Source organism: Haliaeetus albicilla, chromosome 6 (genome assembly GCF_947461875.1).
Source record: "Haliaeetus albicilla chromosome 6, bHalAlb1.1, whole genome shotgun sequence".
Taxonomy (NCBI): Eukaryota; Metazoa; Chordata; class Aves; order Accipitriformes; family Accipitridae; genus Haliaeetus; species Haliaeetus albicilla.
Genome location: NC_091488.1, coordinates 2,084,466 through 2,107,179, shown reverse-complemented (window position 1 = coordinate 2,107,179; position 22,714 = coordinate 2,084,466). Strand labels below are relative to the sequence as shown.

Genomic DNA, 22,714 nt, shown 5'->3' with positions numbered 1-22,714 from the left:
GGCTGTATAACTCACATCAAGTATCATGGCTTTATGGATATTAGATCTTTTCAGAGAACAAAAATTTAGAATTCGTGTTCTTCAAGAAATTTTGGAAAAAAGATTGATTCTGATTCAGAAAGAAAATGAGAGGTTTTGCTTCTCAAGAGAAAGAAATTCTAAGGAGAAATCATTTAGGAAAAATAGAAATATTTCAGTAGGATTTTTCCCAGGTATTTCAGCAGCCTTTACTCTTGGGAGCTTTCCTGGCAGCGTCCTGGGAGGTGATGGCAAACTGGGGACATGCTGGGTGTGTGGTGGCTGCCCCAAAGCTCCTCACTCTGGACACGGAGCTTTACTGCAAATCCACAGCTGGAAGCTTGGAGATACTGGAACCCAGGGTCAGTCCAGAATTTCTAGGGGTTTCAGAGCCCCGAAGTCCCTAGACAGAAGTAGGGTTCCCACAGGCTCCCAAATGTTGGACTCTGCCCTGCAGAACATGGCTTGGGCCCTCTGAGAGGTGCCACCTCTGCTTAGCGCTCTGGTCTGTGGCAGGGAAGGAGGTTTGACGGAAGAAAAAAAAGTCTAACTTGAGGAAAAACTTCAAGATGTTATACCTTGAGTGAGCTAGCTGCACTATTGTCTTCTCAAGATGAGAAGATGCCTGCAGCTGGACAAGTGAAGAACAAGCCTCTCGGCTGAGAAATTTATAGTGGAATTTTTCCTTTTGGATAACAACTGTCCTAGAGACCAGCTGAACCATCCGAATCATTGCATTTTACTGTTGTTATGTGGTTAATCCAAGGACAACTAATGGGAAATATCGGTCCTTTGGGGAACGGATAGATTTCTGTGTTTGCACAATACATTTGCTTTAGAAAGTTAAAAAATATCTGATGTGTAGAATGTAAAGAAGCCAGGCTGCTGCTTCAGCTGGCTTCAACCAGGAGTCCGTGCACAAACCTCACCGTGAATAATACTCACATGGACGATTTGTTCGTGTGTTCTCTTGTCCGTGCTTATTGACTCTCTGGGAACCACTTGCATAAGTCAGCTGCTGTGCCCAAGTAGTTGCAATCTCCAAATAACTAAGGGAACAACCTGGCAACCATGCACAGTCTAATAGTACTGCACCGAGCCAAAAATCCTCCTGAGAGCTTCAGACACGTACTGATATCTAATCTGGGTTTTACCACTTAAACTGTTATGGCAGCCATTAGGTCAGTGCAACGCCATTCTTCTTAATTGTGTCATGTCGGCTGAGTATCCAATTTATACCTTTCAAAAATGGCACAGATTTGTTCCTTATTTGGCAGGAGATACATCTGCTGCCATAACATATTGATCTGAAAGTCCTCCATTCGGTAGCTGTCACTTCAGAGCCACTGGGCTGAATTGTCTCTCTTTCGCAAGTTCCTTTGCTGACAAAGCTTCGTGTCAGTGTAGGTAACAAGAAATTTTGACAACGTTATAACACGAGGAATGTTTTCACTTGACTGTTTTTTTTGTTGTTGTCTTAAATAAAAAGGTCTATTGCGGTTGACTAGACATGCTGTACGCAGTACTCGATTGTGCACGCACCACCGAACCACAGACAGTGGCAAGGGTCAGCACTGTCCTTCGTTCCCCATGTCATACTGTCTGAAGGCAGGTGGAATTTAATTTGAGGAACAACATATGTACGAGGAAGTGAGCATATGGCTTTCAATAATTTCTTCATGTGAAGATAAGCAAAGTTCATTATCAGAAAGATTATTTTTATATTTCAGTGGAAAAGACATCTTTTTTTGTCTAACATTCTTTGTCAGACAAATCTAAAGAATAAAAGTTCTGACCTTTTTTGTTTTGAAACTCTCTGTGTATGTGTATGTTTATGCGCAACCTGAATCTCCATTTTCAGCTGTTTCCCCACATATTTCAATTGCTTGTGGGTAAAGTGCAAAAAAAAAAAAAAAAAAAAAAAAGAAAAGGAGAAATTATTTAGTCTTGCCAGTATTCATAGAATCACGGAACGGCTGAGGTTGGAAGGGATCTCTGCAGGTCGTCTGGTCCAACCCCTCGGCTCAAGCAGGGCCACCCAGAGCCAGCTGCCCAGGACCATGCCCAGGAAGTATAAATGACAGCAAATATATTTTAAAAGGTGTATGAGAGATGCTTGGATACAGGAGAGCTGTTACTATTATTAGAAACGTAACAGATGTGTTGAAATAATTTGCAAAAAGCATACAGGAAAGCCTAGCTTAATTTAAAGTAGGCTTTTTCATTTAGTCCATCAGCTGCCCCTGGGAGTCAAAGGATGAACTCCCCTTTGCAGCCCAAACCCTGTCTCTGACATCCCATCATGGTATTAATATGTTAACCTGGAGCACATTTGACTTCCTACTGCTTCTTCTGCCACCTGCATGGACAGTGATTCTGATACGTTATAAATATTAAAGTAGTCGCGCAGGAGAAGATGATCTCAGCAAGTGGTGCCCACCGAAGGGCAGTGAGGGCAGGCGAGTTAGAGCAGGTCCCTTGGCACTTTGGGTTACTGTCTCAGAAAGGACAAGACTTTTACCAGGTGTGTAGGAGAATTAGGGAGTCAAAGGAGATAGTCCAGCTTTATTTCACATTCCCGGTTCACTAGAGCAATTAAAGAAGAAGACATGTCCCTGGATTTACCTTCTTCCCAAGTTTTTCCTTCTGAAGATCAGTGTGTTTGTAATTCTAGGCCGATTCTGCTCCAGACTAATGAAAGTTCATGAACTCTGTCCCCTTCTCACCTTACTGAAACAGATACCCTTTTCATTCCCAGGGTGCTATTTGCTAGGAATGGCCAGATGTCATTTAAAAGTGGTGGGAACAAAAGTCTTTCCTAACTCCATAGGAAGTCATTACCTTCATTGCCCACTTGCACTTTGGAAGAGGCATTTTTTGACCCTTTTTATCATTTTTTTCCAATCAGTGCAAAATCTTCTCCCAGCAGCCATACCAGTTGTCCGTGTGCAATGCCCACGGTATGTAATGAATGCTTTCAGTCAATTATAATCTTTAGAGTTTGCATGATTTAAATCATGCTTCACAGCTTGGTTAAACAGTATCGTAAAGAAAAGACCCAGTTCTCCAAGTGTAACCCCTCCATCCGCTCCCAAATAGAGGGCTTCTTGCTGCCTTTTCATAAATGGTGCATGTATGACTGTGATAGTGGTGAGTAAGAGATCTATAAATGGGTTCTGGTGAGGAGTAAACATCATGTGGTTGTTCACTTTGGAAGCTTGTTGAGTGGGAGGCGTTTACTGGACCTTGGTGCACTTGCTGTAATCACTGATTTTCTATGAAGTGCTAATAGGATATGTCTGTTTTCTCCTTTGTAAAGTTAAGTTACTTCTTATAAAACAGGCTGCCTTAACAGAATCTTAGGGCTAAATATATAAGGCTGGAAACTGTTCAAATAAAGGCACATTTTATTTAGCCCTCAGGTGATTCATGCATGGTCTTTAATTATACAATATTAGCACTGAATGTGGTCATCTTATTGCATATATGGAGATACAGCCAAAATCTGGATTCATGTCATGTTTCATCTTCTTTTGGCTAACGTGTTGTGTAAGAATAGAAAATACTGACCATTGGAATTACTGGTGCCTTTTTCAGAGTAATCTTTTATATGCTTGCTGTTAACTGGTTTGGGGCATATTTTCAGGGAATAAAGGGAGATGCAACATTAAAAACTGTAATTTTGGAGAAGAAAAAAGTGATATTTTGCAACTCGCTAATTTATTTAATTTATTTTTGAAGTTGCACCTATGTGGAATAGCACATAACTCATTTCTCACATAAAAATAGCCATTGCTTTTTCCTGTGGTTAAATATGGGGACCTAGTCTGTTTTGTCCCAGAAGCTAACACCGGCGTCACACCGCCTGCAGTCACAGCCCTGCGGATTCTCAGACAGGGAATGGAGAAAGTCTTGAGGGCTGAAAATCCCTCTAATTCCATGATTCAAAAAAGCTCCTAAGCATGTGCTTATGTCCACCCTTAATCAGGACAACATTAAGCATTTGCTGTCAAGTACATGCTTTTCTGTTTTCTTTAAAATGGCAGAGTGTTGTTCGGTATAATAAGGTTGATTGGAGTGGCAAGGGAAGCTCTGGTAGATAAGCTGCAGCAGCTGAAAGAATAACCAGGGAACATAACTGTGAGGATTATTAATGTACCGTAAGCAACCTATTTTTGAGTTTACAGACTCCCATTGATCTCTGGAGGAGTTGGAGCTCTATAAATAATGTGCCTTTGGGAGCTGGGAGAAAGAGAATTGGAGCTGGCCGGAGAGAGGTCTGGGTGGATTGGAGCATCCCAGGGAGATAATAGAGGGTCTGCTGACTGCAGGGGGAGTTCAGGCAGCAATTATAAGCACCCGGAGAGCTGAGAGTACACCTGAGAGGAAGATAATGTTATTAGCAGGTGTTAAAATAGCACTGCTTGCAAGCAGTGTGCTTTAGTCAAAATTTGAGAGCAGCGGCCTTGATTTTCCTCAGCACCTGAGCACTGAGGCGAGGTTTGTCATCATGGCAAGTCAGTTGCTCCTGCATTTGGACGGCAAGTGGCAGGGTTCTTGGGTGCTGCAGTATGGTTTTTTGCTCCTCCTGCTAATTAACTAGTCTGGCAGGTGCATGGCCTCCTAGAAGACTGGGTTTCCTTTGACTAGAGCTGCTACGTCTCAGTTGTGACTGGGAGAACTGGAGACAGCAGATCTTTTGGTGGGTCTGCTGCCTAGTGAGAGTCCGGCGCCATGGAAGGGGGAAGAAGAGAGGTGCTTGCTCGGCTGGATGGGATATGATGCCAGTTTGGGACCTTTCAGCCCTGAGGTCATAAAGGTTTTAAGTGATATTAATATTGATTTCAGCGGGAGCTGGGTGTCAAAGGTCTGGGATCTATGAGGACATGAAGGGATGACAAAGGAGTATTTGAAGAAATGGAGCACGTGGCTAAAAGCAATCTCAGCAGGCAGATTACTGGGATTATTAGCAACACAGTCATACGGTAAATAACACCTTGTCGTCTGAGTTTGTAAACTCACTGACAGTTCCACAGCAACGCAGGGACCTTGCACCTGGCTCACAAATCCACCCCGGCCCTCGTGAGTGGAGGACAGTTTCCCTTGGGACAAACGAAGGCTCTTTGAAGACTTTGAAGACGAAACGAAGTCTCACAGACCGGCCGAGGGTTGAGAGCACCTCTGGAGACCGTCCAGTCCCACCCCTGCTCAGGACAGGGTCAATGATCAGCGCCATGTCCAGTTGGGTTTTCCGTATCTCCAAGGATGGAGACTCCGTGACCTCTCTGGGCAACTTGTGCCAGTGTTTGACCACCCTGACAGTAAAAGAAGGGTTTTTTTCCTGTTTAGATGATGTTCCCTGTATTCCAGTTTGTGCCTGTTGTCTCCTGTCCTGTCGCTGGGCCCCACTGAAGAGGGTCTGGCTGCATCTTCTTCGTGCCCTTATCACCAAGGTCCCTGGGCGCTTAGTGTGCGCAGCACAGGACAGCTGGTATGAGGAGTTCAGGGAATAAGGAAAGGCTAAACTACTTGGAGAAGATAATCATGGAGCTCCCACGCAGGGCAGGTGTCTCCTCCAGACCTGCGGGAAACAGCCTTACTGTCTAAGACGCTGAATCTGCTAGAAAGGTATAAAAAATATCATGCGATCCTAAAAACCAGAATGCTAAATTACAGCTGTCCTTCGTGCCACAAACGATGCGTTTGGAGGCAGAACCTGGTACTGGGCTTCTCCAGCAGAAGGATCAGGAACCGCTCGTGACGCTGAGGAGCGCGGGATGCTCAGATGTGCCCGCTGCCCTCCGTGGACCTTCTCTCCTGATCCCGGGCTCGAGCACTCAAGTTTAATCACAGCCAGCAATGTTTTACCCACCCACCGCTGGAAAACAGTCACCTTGTGGTATTCAGGAACAAGCACAGAACGATTTGAAAGAGAATACTTGACTGAAACACATGGAGAGCATGTGTAGGCAGGCGGTAATTACATAGGACAGGATTACACGTGCGTGCGGATCCTGGGGAGCCGTCAAATACAGCCTTAAAGTTGGGTTTTGTTTCTGAGATCAGAAAGATAAGTACCTAAAATTGCCTGATTGGAAGGAAATTTCAGCTGAAACAGAACAGTACGTTGCCTTACTGAATCAGGGGACGAGACGATGATGTTGTTTGATTGCTAACGGCCACAGAGCGTGTTAGTAGCACTACGTGGGGTTTTATGACCTCTTGCCTCTGGAGAATGACACCCCCTCACTTTTTTGCCAGTCAAGTTAATTAACTTTTGACTTTTTTATTCAAAAGTTCCCAACACTTTCAAGCAGTTAGTGTAAGCCAGGCAGGGTTTCTCTTAATAGCACCTCTTTTCTCCAGGGAAGTGTTTCTTCTGAAAGCTAAGCAATTCCAGCTTTTTGAATGTCCCTCCAATATTTGTTCAAATGGGTACAGCCTACACACGTTCAGGAGCACAGCAAAACCTCACTTTATGTAACACATCGTGAAATATAGAAGGTTGTCATTTTTTTTTCCTGGCCTGTGGCTTTTTCTCTACTTTCTAAGCATTTGTTAAAGGTTCATGCGTTCAATAAAATTTACCAAAAATATATTCCTCCACTTCAAATACTTACCTCTTACCTGATTAAACATATAGTCTGAGAAAGTTAGTGTCTTGAACTTTAAAAGCTAATTGCAAAACCTGTTTTCCTCTGTATTGAGCTGCCTGGAACCACTGATATCAACAGCAACCACCAATATCTCATAACTTCAAAGAGAACAGGCATAGACCCTATGCTGGGCTTCAAATTAGCTGTTACTGTGCAGGAAAGAGTCACTGTAGACTGGTCAATGGAAATTGCTCATTGTTCCCCAGACGGCAGCTAAACATCCCCCCACCTCGCTTTGCATAAGTAAATAAATTAACTCCAGCGGGATTTGCACAAACGGCACAGAAAATACTATGCTGCCGTGTCTAGAATACTGTCTTCAGTGCTGGTCAGTCATGAAAATTAGAGCAGAAATAGGGGAGGAGAGGAGCTGTGACAAAAATAGTTGCAGGAACAGATACACTACCAAAAGAAGAGAGGCTGAAAATCCCTGGGACTGTTCAGTTTGGACAGGAGACAAAAAAGGAGACTCGCTACCATTAAGGAGTCTAATGGGCAGAACAGAGAGAGCAAGGGAAGAAGATAATCAAAGCAGCTGAAAAATTTTTTTTTTAAATTAATATATATACATATATGTATATACCAGTAAATAGTAAAATTTAAAAAATTAAAAACCCCAAACCTGGTAAAATTAAATACTATTTTGATTTTTATCCAACTGATGCCTCCCTGCTATCGTGCAGGCTCAGGTAAAGACCCAAGCTCTTAACAGAACCACAAAATTTCATCAGACTGAGATTTGGAGCGTGGGTGGAAAAAGCTAGTGGATCGAAAAATTTTGATTGTCACCCACTCCGTATTCCCTGAGCTTGGGTGTAAACAAGTACGCTCAGTGAAAGCAAAATTGCAGGTGCTGGGAATATACTCCCCCTCACAACTTACGGCTTCTTTTCTGTGTGCTTTCAAAATACCTGGGAGTGCACCGATAAATGATTAATTTCTGGTCTTGTATTTGTCACACAGGTCTGACAAGAGAAACCGAACGGATTCCAATGAATGGAGATAATTTGAAATATTTTATACATTTGTATGAAGACTATGAACTTCCTAACTCCGCAGTACCCCGTAGGAAGCGTCTTCTTTGTACATTTATGTCAACACTTTCTTGTTGTCCATTTTGCTTAACATAGGAAAGTACTGCTGAAATCAAACAGACCACGGCAGCTAGCAATGAATTGGTATATATTCAGCAATGATTTTGACCTGAGAATGGGGAATAGTGTAATCTGAAATTTGAGCAAAAGTACAATAATGACTTTTTTTTTTTTTTTAAAAGAAAATAATTATTTGCAATTAATTTGGCTTCTTTCCTTTTGAAAAGAAAAATCAATATGAACAAAAGAGGTTTAAAACGATTTGACAAAATGCAGAATAAATGAGGAATGTAACGTCTAATTTCCTGTTGTGTACTCCTGGTTATAGAACGGAAATTGTGTATTGTGTAATAAAGGAAATGAAAATATTAAAAGGGATGGTCTTTCTGGTGAGTTTAGCTAAATTCTTCTTTTGTTGTAGAGGCAAAGGATTTCTTTTTCTTGAGAATCTAAAATGCACTGGTGTTCTGATATTTATGCATCACCTTTACTTTATACAATGTGAATACAAAATGTGAGCTAGCTGACAGAAAACCTGCAACCTTTATTCAAATAAACAGGTCATCCAGCTTTGATGGAACATGCTCCTGAATATAGGTGAAGGATCACTATCTTCAAAAGCCCAAATAAAAAGGGAACATTGAAATACTGAAGCTGGGCAAAAATCATGTACGATCACACCAACTGTTACATACAACGATTAATCCCTGACACTTCTTTTATATGGACTGTACATAAAGAAGACTGTTCGATGCATATTCTATTTTTGGAAATGAGATCTTATTGTTAGAGAAATTTAATACACTGTGTCTCCTTGGTCTCTCTTGTGTTATTTACTGCGAAGGGATAAGAGGAGCTGTTTTGTAATAATACTCTTCTGCCGTTGATTGAAACTATTCTACATGCTCTGAAACTCTCTGCCTGGCTCTTGTTTATTCAATTAAAATAAAGATAATTATTCTGGTTAGAAAACAGGTTTCAAGTGGAATATTACTAACAACGACATCCATTTAATTCTGGTGCGCTCCATCAGACAATGCAAATCTAACTGGTGATATTTTTGTATTTTAAGTTATTAGATACATTTGCATGGCTTTGTACAGGAAATTAGAAAGAAGCTCCACTCGCTGCAGCTCAATAAAAAGGACATTCTTGTATATTTTACTTTCAATATGCAATACTGACATTGCTTACCATCCTGCTTCAACCTTATACGCTCATGGGTGATTTCCCTTAATGCCTTCCGTGGAGGCGAGCATCCCGAAAGAACAGGTTGAAATGAAAGTGTCAAGAGGCAGAATGCATCAGGAGCTCCTTTCATTTACATACCGATAAGATTAACATGTCTATTCAATCGAAAATGAACAATTTTCCCCCACACTGCATTATCAGTCACTGATACTGGCCTGCATTGTTCCTGCCAGTATGGAAGTGAGAAAAAGAGGAGAAAATACAGAATCCCTTGAGCCAAAGGCATGTTGAAGGCAAGATGAGTCAGCGCCTCTGCTTTGATTATTCTTTACTCACTTGAAAATTCTCATTTCAGAGAACTGTGGAAAGGTAAAGACCACGTATTTTTCCCCTCCTTTCACAGTTAGGAAACTTCATAGTGGAAATTCCAGGGGATGGGGAGAGCTGGGACCACATCACAGTCAGCACGTCTGAATGCGTAACTGAAAGAAAAAAAACCCAAAACATCCCTGAGACAGACGCGTGCTTCTTTTGCCAGATTTCCACCCCGTGTGACAAAGTGGAGGGGTACCACTGGTGGCCGTCGAAGCAGCTTAATGCTGGCGAGGGGCTGGGCAGAGGCAAAGAATATTTTTTCTTAGCTTCATTTTTAAGCGAAATTTCAAAATATGTATGATTTTAAACCACCTTGAGGCTGACGGCTATGGTGTGTGGTGATCAGTGAGGACCCCGCGTTAGGTCTTAGCACTGCAAGGAATCTTTATTAAAGCATTAAATTAGCAACTAAGTACTAGGAAAAAAGGAGGCTATGAAGGGTCTCTGGGTCTCAGCTAGCAAGCTGTTAACAGCGGGTTGAACCATGCCGTGCCAGTGACGTTACTTTTCATCTAAGTCTTATAAAAGGGTCTGACTGTAGGGCGCACAGAGGGCAGTGAAAGATGCCCCAAAAGCAACTCTGCAGTCCCTTACTTCTGGCATGGAAAATTTTGCCTCTCAGATGTTACATTTTGGCACCATTATAGGGAAAGGTTGAGGTCTTACAATGACAGATGAGCACAGAAATACGTAATAACGGATCACGCTAAAATCACGCCTCTTTCACGTGGTTACGTGCCAGCCTTTGTCAGTACGAGCCAAACTCGTTAACAGCGATATATTAACACCTCGCTGATGAGATGATACGTGACCACCCCCAGGCAGTGAAGCCAGAGGAACAGTGGCAGCAAAATAAATAGTCGTCATATCTGAACCACAGAGATAAACTCCTCTCCGCCCCACAACCGCTAACCTGCTTAATGAGGAACCCAGGAAATAAAGCAAAACAGCTGGATTTCAGTGTCATCCCTACGCTCTGGTCTCCGTACGGTGCCGGTGCGACAGTAAATCAAAGGGACAGAGTTGCCCTGGTGTCACTACGCTCCATGCATGTCAGGTGGAGGAAGAGGTTCCTTTGTTAACTCCCTACCCACTGCTTTGCACGGCAATTTTTGGTTTTTTATCCCAATGCTGAGAGATGTCTTTAATCCAGCTGAATGTATTTTTCAGAGAAACTGCTCAAAAATGCGGTGGAGACATGTTCTGTTAGAAAACCAGAAACAGTTATTGTGCTGTGCCCACAGCAAAGGGTTTAGTCTAATGAGACACCAAGACCCCGACACTTTCGGGGAGAGACTTTTAATCATCAGCCATGGAACAAAAAACACGCTCTAATGATTTCTCTGATCATCTGCACAGAAAAATCCAAACACATGTAACTTGGAAGTAAAGGTAGAGGTAAAATAATAATTACTGTTACCTGAAAACTTTTGGTGAGTTTGAGTGTATTTCAATTGATTACTCTGGTTTAATCACTTTCAGTTAAAAGATTATAGTGCTACTGCATTTCTAAGACAAATAGTGTTACTTGCCTTAAAACTCTGGAGGCTTGGCTTTATGCATAACTTGAATTATAGAACTAAACCGGCAGTTTTGCATTTTCTCTGATAGCGTAAGCTGTTATTTTTAGTAGTAAAAGCAAGGCCCCACTCTACTACTTTACTTACTGTACCAGCAAAACATCTGTAGCTACATGCAACCGTGTTTATGGACGTGAATTCCCCAAATCACAGTCTTGAGAAGCAGTTTGTTGGGTTCGGTGGCACCTTACCAGGACTGTGCTCAGCGCAATCAGAAGGGTGATAAAGATGGCACTTTTATTTATCTCTTGTTCCATGCAGTCAGTAAATTATATATGGGAAGATGTAATAAAAATCCGGCTCTTAGGCTGTTTTGTATTATAAAAAATTGATGTTGAGAGAAGAGAATCAGAGAAGGCTGTCCAAGGAAAATAGTTATATTTTTCTTGGTAATAGCTTTAGGGCCAAAATGTTGAAACAATTTTCTTTTGCCCTCATGACTAAGTCCTGGTTTCTCTAATGTGTGCTCATTTAATTTGCATGAGTTTTTGCTTTATGAGTGAAGCAGATTAAGTAATGCACTTGGCAAAAAAATCCTAATTTTGGTATACAAGCTGCCTAGTACTACTGGTACATGAATAATTACAAAAGAAACTCCCCCTAAATCCAGTTTTTCAGCCCTCAGAAAGTACTCCAGCTTTGCTCCTTACTTTATGCCCCAAGATAAAACAGTTCTCTAGAGACAAAAAACTAAGGGTTGGATATAAGATCAGTCAAACTTGGTAAAATCCAGTTCTCCTGTGTCTTTGGAAGCAGTCTAAAGCCATTTATAAAATAAACACATCTGTTCATATGTTATACTCACTTCCCACTACATTACTTTGCAATAACAATGAAGTGGATGTTTTCAAATATATCCTACAGAAGACTGGTGACTAACTGCAAGTGCCACAGCAGAGTGCAATAGCAAAGTGTCAATGTTCTGGCCCTGATACCAACTGCGGGTTTCACATGCACTGGTGGTTGGTAAATCCTGTGTGGTAACTAATTACATTTGATTTTGTCGGGATGTCGTACTGTGAAAAGTGACCTAATCCTTCGCTGTGCTTGTAGTGAAACTGGAATTAGATTCTCTTTCTTAGAGATGCTGCATTCTTAGTAAATGTTTTTTGCAGGTACTGCAGTAGTTTCTAGTGAGAGTATTCTTCACCGAATGCAGTGGTTCTTCACCTAATACTTAGGACTTCCCTAGCTGATCATTTTCAGGGTCAGAATGGGTCTTAACACATCTCCCTTCTATCAGGGGGCTGATAATCCAAGCCCTGACCTGAGCAGAAATGCAGAAGTCAGCATGCCGCTGAACTGGACATTGTAATGACACAGCACATGGTATTCTCTGTCCTTCTTAGCCTTAGTGTTGACCATGCGAGGCAAGTTTGGACACAATGGGCAGGATTCACGTGCCTGCTTGGGCACGAGGAGGGTCCATGTGAGTAGATCACCAAGTGCAGGGGGACAACATGAGTGGGGTGGACTCATAGAGACTGAGATGGGGAAGACGGGGGTGAAAGGCAGAAGAGGTCTTAGGTGTAGGTTTCTGCTTCGAGAACAAGTCAGGGAGCAAAAGTGATTTCAGGGCTACCAAGATCCCTGCTGCCATGCCACTTCTTTCCTCCTGCTCGGCTTTCCTGACAGGTAGCTCAGCAGGGACACCGGAGCAGGTCCAGCAGGCTGGAGAAAGGTACGTGCTGGGCTGACACGTGCCAGATGAGTGCTTAGAGGAAGGCCAAAGACTCAAGGAGACATCTCAAGGCCCTTTGGATCCTTACTGAACTCGGGAAAACCACCTTGCTCCTTACCGACAGACCTGGTGTGGGCTGAGGTGCTGATTTAGAGGTGCAGGGTGAGCGATGGAAGGAGCTGGGGGAGTTGACTAATTAGGGCTCTACTTCTCAGTGTTGCTGATTGCCATCACAGATGCTGCCAAGGCCGGCCCTGGCCTGGTGGCCGTATCTAGAATTAGAAAATCCAAATTTGTGCTTTCTTACAGAAACTAGGAAAGGAGCACAAATTCTTAACTGCCTTCCTGCACAGTCAAGCAGCAACTGCACACACACAAAAAACCAAATAAAGCACTGCCCTGTGAAACACACAGTGTCCTCCTCTTCCCATGACAGCCACGTGTCACCGGAGCCGGGGTATGGTTTACCACCCCTCTGGCTTTCCCAATGTTCTCGGCGCTTCTCGCATACTTGCTGCATGCACATCCATGCGCTCATCCTCCCTTTTTATTGCTGAAGGTTAGTGAGGATAAATGAAAGCCTCCAATGCCACTTTCTATGGCTAGTCTAGATCTCTCAGATAATCTTCCATGAGGTCACCCACCTCTTCTAAATGTCATGCACGCATGTGACCCGAAAGCCTTCACAGGCTGTCCTCACGCCCGAATGACATCCCAGTGACTCAGGCACTCCGAATGAGGCCACGTCTTAATTCCCTGCTTTGACTGTTTCTCCAATAAACTGCCGCTGACCATCCTTGATGCCGCTGCTGTCGCGCAGGGCAGTGGGAGGACGGGAGAGCTTTGAGGAGATCTGGAAAAATGACACTGGACGGCACTAGGCGGTTGAGAAGAATTCGGTCAGCGTCAAATTCATATAGTTGTGACACACATGGGACATCTGGGCTCTTCCCTAGCCCTTGAGAGGAGAGGAATGTGCTCCGGCAAGGCAAGCGAAAGCCGCGTGTGCTCCGGTCATGGGTCTGACCTAAAACCGAGGGACAGCTGCTCTGCTGGTGTCGCGTGGTCACTGAAGCTCCGCTGGTTCGCACCAGCTGGTTTGAGCAGCAAGCGAACCAGCATGTTGGGGAAGTGATTTTTGCATCGCAGGATGGGATGGTTATTTTAGGAAATGCACACGTATGTCAACGAGGAGGCATTAGTCCTCCAGAACTTGGCTCGTCGTGTCCCAGCATTCACGCTGGTGTTGTATTGCCCAGCAAATCTTTACCGAGAGCAGCTTCCAACTCTTCAGGGGGGTCTCTCTCCTGCACCTGTGTCAATTTGGTATGGGACAGGATGTATCAGATATAGAAGAACATGGCTGTTTTTAGATCCTTGCTTATTGATTTTTTTGGCTCACTGATATTTTAAATACATTGCTCCTTCTCCTCAAGGAAAAACAACCAAAGGAAAGTGACATCCAGAAATGCAAATTCTTAATATCCAGAACAAGAACTATTTCTACTCTACCGACTTCATCTAAGATAGAAAGCTGCCTACTTTATTTATCTTTATGTGAGACAGGGGAAAAAAAAAAGAAAAAATAACTCTGACATCAGCGGTGGCAGAGTTCATTTCTATGCTACTCCAGTCAGTTGTCAAAACCGCGTTCTTTACGGACTGATCTCCACAGAAGTGCTCAAGTCGTGACATCCCTGGGCAACAGCTTTTTAAACAGCAATGATGTTGGGCAATGACCTTCCAATGGCTCTTCCTCGTGAAGAGAGGCAGTGCTTTCAGGCAGGCACTTTGCATCCCCTTTGTTCTGCACATTTTCAGCTTACTGACATGCTCGGTAAATTTTCCAAACAGCAATTATGGTGTCTCCAAAGCATCACACACCAGCTTGCGTCCCAAGCTTTTTCCTATTTAAGGCTTTTTTTTTTTTTCAGCAAAGTGTCTCTATTTAGAAAATCACTTGTGTGAATCACCAAGGCCTGATAAGACACACGCTTCATAGTTCAGAGGACTTTGTGACTGAAGCCTTGTTATGAGCAGAAGATCCTAGAGTACAGCCCTCAGAGGGATTCAAGACTGTGTAATCCATCTCCTTGCCTCCGAGCCCAAGCAGCTATACTTGCCTAATTCCAGGCAGATTTGTAGGGAATATATTCTTTACAGCATACGTTAAAGGTCCACCCATGATGGCAACCCTACGACCTCCCTAGGCAACCGATCCCAGCACTTTGTTATCCTTACTGTAGAAAGTGTTTCCTAATTTAAAGCTGATATTATTGGCCTGCATAAATGTAACGTGTGTGTATTACATATGATGCCTGTGCAGGAAACAGACAACACTGAGTAGGGCAATCAAATTAGAAAATGATGTCAATCCTATCAATTTCCATCCTAGGGGTGAAAAAGCAAACCTAGTATTTTGCAAGGCATGATTAACCTGCATGCACAGGGCTCTTGAGTGGGGGCCGTGGTCTCTTGTGATTCTTCTAGGACAGATGACAAAAATAATGAGTCTTAAAAGAAAGTGAGCTGGTTCTTGCTGAACCCAAGCAAGAGCTAAAGGATCCCGGTCAGAAGAAGAAGCTCCCAGTCATGTGAAGCTTCACCTTCTCTAATGCCTATACAGACCAAACCCAAAGCAAGGCAGAAAAGGAAGAGGAGAAATGACTAAAAGTTTAAAAGTCAAACCCCAAACCACTGCACCAGGCAGAGGGTCTAGCTCAGCACACAGTTTATTGCCTTCACAGGCAAGTAGCTCAGATGAGTACGCAGGTGATTGATTGGTGTCATTAGAAATTATGTAATTCAAATGAAAAGAATCAGCATGAAAGGAGTCAGAGCAGAAAATTCGATAACAGCTTCCCCAGCAATTCTCCTGCTTGGGTTTTTTGGTCACGATGAAATGAAAGGTAGGTATAAGAAATAACTGCTGGAGAGCGTTTCTTGTCTGAATAGTCTTAGGAAGTTGAGATGAGGTTTGTAGCTAAGATACATTGAAGCTTTTCTGGAGCTACAGGTTACTACATAGAGTTGTGTAGTGGGTGTAGAAGGGCTACAATAGCTTTGGAAAACCTGGACCTTTTTTTTTTCTTAATACAAACTTTCACCACTAATAGCAATCCCAAGAAAATAATTTTCTCTCCCCTCCATCCAGATTTATTATACGAGAAAGTAATCCTGACTTCCCAGTAGACCATTAGTATCCAACACATCAGCCCCATCTGAAAGGATAAGCAGAACTAAGGCATCCATTTCCATCACCGAATGCATAAGCTTTTAAAAATAACATGCTGAAATGGGCCAAGAGGAGAAGAACTTTACTCCCCCATCCTTACTCATAAGTCCCATAGTGATGCCTGCTTTTATGGCAGCTTGCATGGGAAGCCAGCGTTAAATAGTTTAAGGTTGAATAGCTTGGCTCCCCTTGGAGCTAGCATCTGTGACCTTTAGAAGACTGTGCAAACCAGAAGCTGGTAAATATTTGTTTCTAAGAGAAACCCAAACAATTAAGAGCAACTAGATTTATTGACAGCAGTGACTTACAGCAGTGGCCTCACGGGCGGGCAGTTGCCAGCACTTTCTGAGTGTTTCTAAAGTGCCCGTCGCACACAACGCTGTCCTGAACCAAATTGGACAGTTTGGTGTCACCTTGATAACAGAATCACTGCATTTTAGTAAGTAGGAAGGACATTGTCGTGAGGGGCAATGGCCATTAGGATTGCTTAGCTGCCTGAAGGGACCCTGGCCTCTAAATGCCCTTTCTGCCTTTGAAAATGCCCTGAACGATTTCTTCCTGATATCTTACGGATGCCTATTTATTTTCTCTGTTTGTCTTTGTAGTTGAGAATTTCAGGGTACGGGAAACAACAAATGGCCCGCAGGAACCGAAGTTCTCTGCAGTACCTCTTTTCTGGAGGTTGTGGTAACGTGTTGTAATTCTGGAGGCTGTGGAAATGTAGTATTTTCTCCAGTAACTCTTTTCTGAAAATATGAGGAAGATCAGGAGAAGGCCCTACCTGCCTAGCTAAAAATATAATAATAATTAAAAAAAAAATTAACCTTTTAACGAAAACATTTCCAGAGGGTAAGGCAGTAGGAAAGAATCCCACAAGCCTATCTGCTTCTGAAATAACCCAAGTGAAATCAGTAGCGGCAGCGAGGGCAGCCATGCAGCGCTGGTGGCTTAAGACTCTGCTCCCTGAAGCGTCAGTGAAGGCTGCAGCAGGGGAATGTCTGAGCAGGGATTACTGCTGCCCTTCCCCGGCCTCGCTCACCCCATAAGACTGCTGATGTAATGAATACACGTCAAGCACATCAGGAGTTAACACATTAAAAATTACGTGCTGTAGGTAGGAACTCACCAGGCTCTCTTCTATAGCAGATGAGGGGCTCAACTGTAAAAGGGTCTGATCTTTAATACAACCTTTATTCCAATAGGACCATTGGGAGCTGAATATACCCTGCATGTCAGGTGAGAAAGCTGGTATGTAAGGCTGAAAAATTAAGCTAAGACAGATACTTTGGCCCCCCAAACTTCTCTGTGCTAAGAACGTTGCATTTCTGCTTGTACCAGAGCTGATGGCAAAATTCCTATCGGTTTCAAAGGAATCAAAACCAGCCCCTATTTCCATACAACTCTGTAAACTTTGAACTGGAAAATACTTATTAGATCACAAAGCTCATTTGAAGAAAACTGCAAAATATAACCCCCTGCAGAAGGTGTGTCATGTTTCCAGCAGCTGTTTTGTATTGTCAAAGGCAAATAAACCCGCTTGGGGAAAAATGGACAGGTGATCTGTATGGTGATTGCTTTCCTTTTCTTTTTATTATTTCTACTTACAGCCTCTTAACCATAGTCAGGAGTACTTTCCTAAGCCACAGCCTATATCTTAGAGAGCGTTTGCTTGAATGTGACTTCGGGAGGGGAAGAGGACGGAAGAGCTGACTCCTAACCAGCTCGTGTGAAAAGCACCTTGATGTCAGAGAGACCTCTGCAGTCTGCAGCTTTACTTCATCTACGTGGCATCCCAGGAGAGGAAAAGGTCATTTGTGTTTTCTCCTCTGTGGTCCCAGAGCACCGGTTGGTCCTTACCTTTCCTATCCCTATAAAAACGAACCCTAGTTCTAATTACAAGTAAATGCGTTCAGAGACCATTGCAACAGGGGGAACCGGTCCCCATTTCCTTATCATTTTCTTAGACCTGAAGTGTGGCTCCCAGTTATACTGGCTTTGTACTGGATATACGCATCGCTAGGACCGGGGCAACCACGTCAGGGTGGACCGGGCTCCCCGCAGCGGGGCCAGAGCTGGGAGCTGCTGGGGGTACCCGACCACAGGCAAAGGGAAGGACCCAGCTCTCCTGCCATCAGCGGTCACACAGCCCGAAGCTGCAGCTTTTGCCGCTAGATGTACCCAAGAAAATAAAGTTTGGTACCCCAGTTCAACCAGTCTTGGGGAGGCGGGAGCTTTTCCCGGCAGTCAGAAACGTTCCTGTTATAGCAGGGGGGCATCCACGCCTGCAGAAGTGACCCACGAGCCGAGCAGCTTTGGCCAGGGCTGTACGTGTCCTCGCTGTCCGAAACCAGCAGCCAGCCCGCGCTCTGAGCAGCCCCGAGCTGGGTGCAGAACGAAGGTGGTCCCGGGCAGGGGCTGCAGGTCCTTCCCTGCCCCGGCTGCGGCACGGGCAGCGCTGCCGGCCCGGGGAAGAGGAAGGAAAGGGAGGGCGAGACGCGGAGCATCTCCGGTGGCACCAGACCATCGGGGGAGCGGACGGACCCCAAGCAGCCCTCCGCTCTGAAGGCCGTTAGTACAGCTGCTCAGAAATGTTAAAATACACATTCACCTTCGTTATCCTCCAGCCGCATTGCCTGACTCATCCCGCTGCTGTCGCTCTGAAACGGGAACCCAAGTTACAAACTTTCCCGACTTCTTGGTTTTTTATGCAGCCGGGAAGCCCATGTCTAACCGGCCGAGAGCGCGGTGGAAGCCATAACGACATCTGTCTTCATGGGAGGCACGCGAAAGGGAACCTGAAAAAAAGGGAGAGAAAACAAAAGAGGCACCGGCTGGTTGGAAGAGTGTTATTTCGCATTGCCAGTCTGACACAGGATGCTTTCTCGCATCGGCGCAGCTAGTGCTAGCGTAACCCGGTTGGGACATGGCCCCCCAACCCCCGTGTGCCAATGGTATTTCCTCCTCTTTTTCCACAAAACCACAGAAAAGCGCCAGGCAGCCATGGCTTAGCAGCCGTGGCCTCGCGGCAGGCTTTGGCTGGGGTCCCAGCCCTAACTCAACCCCTTCTTCTGGAAACCTGGCAGCCTAAGCCCACCTCATCCAAGCCGGTAACTTTCTCCTTTGCTTTTATACACAGGCGTGATCTCGCCAGGCGCTGCTTTTAGCTGCAAGAAAATTTCTCCCTCTTAATGTTTTGTTCTTAAAGACTGCTTTCCCTGGCTAAACATCCTTTGCTTTAAATAGATGGGGTGACCCAGATACTATTGTGAATGATTATTCGAGGATGAAGTACAGACTCTACTCCAATGATTTTTACAAGACAACTTAAATCAATACGATCTTTCTGATTAGTAGTTTCTAGAAAACCTGTATGCTACATCATCCCTATTATATTCATCATCCGGCTCACTTTTGCTATATTTGTTCATGCAGCACATTATCAAGCATCTGAAGCGTTGCCTCTGTCGTCCTCTGGACTGTGCTGATTTCTTCTGGAACAAAGTGTAGCTTAGAAATCCTCTGCTGTGGATTTTTGTAAAGAATATTTTACAGTAAGCCACTTGTTACTAATGAGCCTAATTTTACTTGTGCAACTCTTTTTATAACCTTTACTCTTAAAAAAAAAATTGGGAAAATTTACAATGGTAATTGAAGTGTTTATTAACTGATGGCCTACTTGCAAGATTCAACTGAAGACAGCATTGCAATTTGGGCCATTTTTCAGCTTTGTGTAGGAAAAATGTAACTGCAAGTGTGGAAGCCAACATTTTTCACAGCACACCTCTGAATATTCTTTTTTATTACAGACTGTCTACTGTAGTATAGCAATAATTTCAAGAGAAAGCTACTAAAAGCCTGACATCTAAATCTAATTTAAAGTCTAAATGATGCACATGATTAAAAATGTATTATCTATTCCCAGCAAATCAGTATCATTGAAACACTAATGTTTCCCTAATTTTAAGCACCATCTAGTGAGTCAAACATTAGATCTGATCTTCCAAATTACGGCTGAGAAAAATAAGATCATGGCTTGACTGCATCCCACCTAGTGCTAGGTCTCTTCCTGAGATTCATGTTAGCTGTTTAGTCATGGTCTGCTCTCTTGCTAATGGACATTAAATATTCCTCCCAAGGCGCCGAAGACCCAAGCTGCCGCCTAGAGATAATTTGTCTGTTGACAAAGGAGGGTGCCGGCTGAGTAGGCTCCCTAGTTAGACAAAGCTAACTGCCTAAAAGTGGAGCAGGGAGAAACCTCATTTCGATAATGATAATCTTTTTTTGTCACTCCAGAGCAAGAGACTGGAAAGGATGTGGCTTTATTTCAATTATAAGTGAAAGAAAAAAAATCTCCGGGCAAATAAACAGCTTTATAAGGAGCATGATTCTTACTATTTCTATTAGCCGGCTTGCCATGAAGATGGAGTAGGTCTGAGAGGGAAACGCACAGGAAATCTGCATACAATTACGGGACCTGCTGCTCTGGCAGGGGTATTAAATCAGTTCAGTTAAATCCGCACCAGCTCCTGTGGCAGCGCGCTGTAACCGGCTGGCAGTACAGAATTGGTGCGGAGAGCAAGCGATGCTCGGCCGGTTCGGTTAACGGGGCATCGCCCCGGGCACAGGCACGGCCGTTCCGTCTGAGCCCCTTTTGGCCTCTCTGAAGTCACGGTGCTTGCCGTCGGGGCTGTGCTGGTACTTTTTACGCCTGCCAGCAAAACCTGGGCAAGCCTGGGCAGCATCTCGCCTGGCCTCGCTGAAGGAGAGGAAAAGGCACGTTGCCTTTGCCTGGGAGTGCATCACTTGATGGGGGTAGTGCATTTTGGGGGCTGCTGGCAAGACCCGCCGTTGCCCAAGCCACATCTTTGACCCTTTTCTGGTACATCTGGATGCGGGGGGGGAGTAGGATTTAATTATGTGTCCTCCATCCCAGCTTCTATGGCTTACCAGCATACGCAAAGCACTTTTTCAGCAGCACAAGGGTGTGGGGAGGGCGGCTGCTGACCATGGCTCAACAGCAGAAGACAAGTCCAGTTTCGGTGCATTGGGTGGGCGTCCCGTGCCGAGGGTCTCTCCGGGTGGTGGGTTCCCAGCTGCCTGCCCAGCCAGTGGATCACCTCTGATGATCATGAGTCTTCACACCACGAGGAAGGCTGAGGACCTGGCCCGGGCTCCAGAGACCTCTCCGCTGTTGTATTTTTGGGGTTTCTGCCCACTCCTCTCCGAGCATCGCTTCCTGGCTGTGTCACCTCCCAGCTCTCCGCCTCAGAGCAATCGTGGCAGCACAGGCGAAGGGCTGATGGAGGAGGAGGACTGTTGGTGAAGAGGAAGGGGTGCCATGACTTGCTTATGCCAAAACTGCTGCCGAAATGCTCCTCGAGCTCAATCCTGCGCTGAAGACACAGCCCCCGTGCTCACCGCTCCATCTCCTGGGGAAGGGCGATGGCTGTTTTGAAACAGCGGAGGTTTATCTGCGCCTCGTGTTACTGAAATCTGGTGCCTTGTGGGGTTAAACTGGGGAAAGCAGTATCTTTAGGAGTGGGAGCGTTTAAGGCCTGGTCCCTCATGACCAGCGTGCATGACTGCCGAGGGGTGACAGGGTCTCTGGTTTGTCCAAAACACGAAAAGCATCAAACCAGAAGCTTGGACTCAATGGTACAGCTTTGCTAACAACATCTGAAATACTTCAGAGCTGCCTCAACTTGGACATAGGCAAAGCCACTGGGAAAGAGAAACAAGGCATCCCTGTCCTCCCTGGTCCCCACTGCCCATACACGTCATTTTGCTAGCAAGGGGCAAGATTTTTTAGCAAGATCCTGATTTATGGTCTATAATGTCATGATGGAAAGTGGATTCAAGCAGGAAATCAATTTCCAGAGCTATACGGCAATGAAGAATGACATTTTTGGAGTCCCTCCCCACAAACAGAGCAGAGTATGTGTAGGTATTGGTCTGCTTAGCAAGACGGTTTAAGCTCACTGGAACAGTCCCGCAGCATGCACGACCCACATCAGGATCCAGTCAGCTCCCAAACACCCCTCGATTACAGAGGTGAGCCAGAATTTCATGACATCACATAAATACACATAAGCAAATACAGTAAAAAGGCCTTACCTTTGGCTTGAGCAAAAGGTGAAATTTTCCAGTCCTGTGGGATCCTCCTCTGCCCCCAAGTCTGCTGGCTTACGATGCAGTAAAATGGTCTGGCATTTATCAACCCTGTCAAGGTTTGCAAGTCCCGAGTGTGTTTGATTTGGAAAGAAAAGTGTCAGGAGGACATTCCTGAACACCTCCACCCAGAGTTACGCAGGGAAGAAAAGAAAAATAAAAGCAAGGTTTAAGAGGTCAGAATGTGTAGCCTGCCCAGAGCTACTATTCCTGGTAGAAATTAGACCCTGAAGGGCCCGGGTGAAAATCAGGGATAATCCCCGTATACGTGCTTCTAATTGGGACAAACTGAAAGTGAGAAAGCTGAGGGAGTCAGCTCCGGCCCATCCCCAGGGGCTCCGGGTTTGTTCCCAGCTGGTAACCGAGAGCACAATTATGCAAAGCCTCCTCTATAAACAGATTTCGGTTTATTACAGCCAAACCGTGGGATTCTATTTTTGTCACTGCTTTGTGCGAATGCCTTCTTATCCTTGTGATTTCCAGCCAGGTCGTTCCAAGTCAGCTGCTTTGGCCGCAGCTGTCAGTGGAAGCTCGTCCGTCTGTCCGTCCGTCCGTCCACCCGGTCCTTGGCCCCTTCGCTTGCCCGCCTGGGGTCGGCTTGGGGCAGGGGGATGAGGGGATGCGCCTGGGGCTATTCTGGTCGCTCTGAGTTATGGCAGTGTCATGTGAAGCAAAGAGCCCAGAAATGCATGTCAAATCGAACCAGTGACTAATCA

The 22,714-nt window shown here is 44.7% G+C and overlaps 1 protein-coding gene and 1 long non-coding RNA gene across 14 annotated transcripts in view; one reads left to right on the top strand and one right to left on the bottom strand.

Moving 5' to 3' along the window:
- SMPX (small muscle protein X-linked) overlaps nucleotides 1-7,939 on the top strand; it is a 39,424-nt gene extending 31,485 nt beyond the window's left edge. For all 8 annotated transcript variants that reach the window (XM_069784830.1, XM_069784826.1, XM_069784828.1 and 5 more), the window contains exon 5: nucleotides 7,638-7,939. The gene's annotated coding sequence lies outside the window, so the exon portion shown is untranslated. The remainder of the gene's footprint in view (nucleotides 1-7,637) is intronic.
- Nucleotides 3,773-22,558, bottom strand: LOC138685625 (uncharacterized). 6 transcript variants are annotated; one of them, XR_011324936.1, is made up of 4 exons: nucleotides 21,945-22,075; nucleotides 20,223-21,344; nucleotides 18,439-18,625; nucleotides 3,773-4,397 (listed from the first exon to the last, which is right to left on the bottom strand). It is a non-coding gene; the product is annotated as an uncharacterized lncRNA (long non-coding RNA). The 6 variants fall into 6 exon arrangements; XR_011324938.1 differs by lacking the exon at nucleotides 3,773-4,397 and having other exon boundaries at nucleotides 16,102-18,625; nucleotides 20,223-21,276; nucleotides 21,945-22,079; XR_011324934.1 differs by lacking the exon at nucleotides 3,773-4,397 and having other exon boundaries at nucleotides 16,102-18,625.
- Between the last annotated feature and the right edge of the window lie 156 nt (nucleotides 22,559-22,714).